General features: G+C 35.9%; 1 non-coding gene across 1 annotated transcript; it reads right to left on the bottom strand.

Annotated features, from left to right (window-relative positions):
* Window positions 1-1,863: 1,863 nt before the first annotated feature.
* TRNAV-UAC (transfer RNA valine (anticodon UAC)) lies at window positions 1,864-1,936 on the bottom strand. Its single transcript has one exon. It is a non-coding gene; the product is annotated as a tRNA-Val (tRNA).

The following is a 1,936-nucleotide window of genomic DNA, read 5'->3' as shown; positions in this document are numbered from 1 at the left end:
TCAGAAATTCACAGATTCACCGAAAAACCGGCATTCCATACATCTCCTCCCTTCTTCGTGATCTTGCAGAAAAATTCTTCGTGAAGTCAAGTTCACATTCAAACCCACTAATCGTGCAAGCTGTAAATTACAATGAGACTGATTACTACAAACACAAAAGACCGAAAGCTATTCTTCTCTCAACTGATCATAGCTAACACTACTGCCCTCAGAGGGCGAGCTTAATTGCTCACAAATCTCCCATTCCCAAATAACTCTCATTACAGATAAAGGGGAATATGAAAAGCACTTGTGCTTCACCCATCCTGTCAGTAACGTCAATGGTTCCCTATTATCATTGTCTTTGTGGGTGACGTCGTCGTTAAATTCGTCATAGCTGTGGAATTCCTAATATCCTATAGCAGAATAATATTAGATTTTCTTAATTTAAATGCTATGCAGTTTTATTCCTATTAGTACCAAATGCTTCAGCAAATATATAACATTCACGATACTGGTTGTTGTTTCTAGAAATACCCAGGTACAGATCAAGCGGGTGTCGGACATGGCGACCTCCAGGGGTTCCCAAGCTGTGTGGAAAAATTAAAAGAGATATATAAGAACGATATCGATATTACGCATTTTGATGATGAATTGGAACACTTTCTATTATTTTTAAAAGAAGATTAAGACAAATTCAGTACTGCCACACAAGTATACCGGGCTGCAAGAGAAATGTCAACTTTTCCCCAATGTAGAAATTTTTAGGGCGCCATAAATTTTACCGCCAAAGTTTCCAGCCGGTTTAATCCGCCCCTGAAAATACCTCAAACAGAATAAAACCAATATTCAGTTTGCCATATTATATTTTTGAGAGAGACTACGTTTTCTTCAGTCAGTTTATATGAAGCACGACTCTGTGCTAGGCATTTATTATAAAGAACAGCGTTTAAGACGCTGTAATTACAGTACATTATATCGTGCTGGATTTCAAATAAGTTCTAGCCTGGGATCACCGTTTCTATGACATCAGGCAGCTCAAGAATTAAACTCTATGATTCGATGATATATTGTATTATCGGTAATTATTTGATTTTTAGCATCACCTAACATCAGTGGCGTAGCCAGAGCTGTTGTCCCCCGGGGCGTCCCTGAGTTTGTCGCTCCTCTCAATACACACCAAAAATACTACAAAAAGTCAAAACGACGTATAGGGAAATAAATTAAAACACTATGTTTATTTTTGAAGTAAAACTTTAATTTCAACATTCTAAAATATTATTTTTCTGTTAGCAAAATCGTCGATGACATTGGAGAAGTTTATTTCATAGTAATGTAGGTAATTCTTAATCAAATTTTATTTAGAAAAACTTCTCTCACACTAGCAACACTTACAATAATTGTGAGGAAAATTCGCACTAGTATTACAATATTTGGAACTGAGTTCTCGAGACTGTATTTTAGAATTAACTGCAAAAGTTCAAAAAGGTTCAAAGTGCTGCCCGGGGTGGACCGCCACCACCGTACCCCCCTAGCTACGTCACTGCCTAACATTTTCTGGAATAGGAAGATATATTCAGTCGCAAAACAAAACACAGTTACAAAATAATTAAATTTTTAGTGTATATTTACAAACATTTATATATATTTAGATCCACGGGATCCTTTTGCGTGAAAAGCAAAACGTGAATAGTGAAACTAAGGAACCACACACGTAATGTTATCCTTCATTTATTTACTGTTAAAACACGTTTCAGCTAAAAGTAAAATTTATTACTTTTAGATTATTATTCTAACTTATTAGATTTAAAAATGTAATAAGTTAGATAATTTTAACTAGTAATCATTTTTTTTTTCTCTTGGGAAAAAAAAAGAAAAAACCACTGGTTCCGCCCGGGATCGAACCGGGGACCTTTTGCGTGTAAAGCAAACGTGATAACCGCTACACCACGGAACC

This window comes from Typopeltis vanoorti, chromosome 11 (genome assembly GCF_054136105.1).
Source record: "Typopeltis vanoorti isolate ZY-2024b chromosome 11, IOZ_Tvanoo_1.0, whole genome shotgun sequence".
NCBI lineage: Eukaryota > Metazoa > Arthropoda > Arachnida > Uropygi > Thelyphonidae > Typopeltis > Typopeltis vanoorti.
This window is presented reverse-complemented; position numbering and strand designations above follow the sequence as displayed.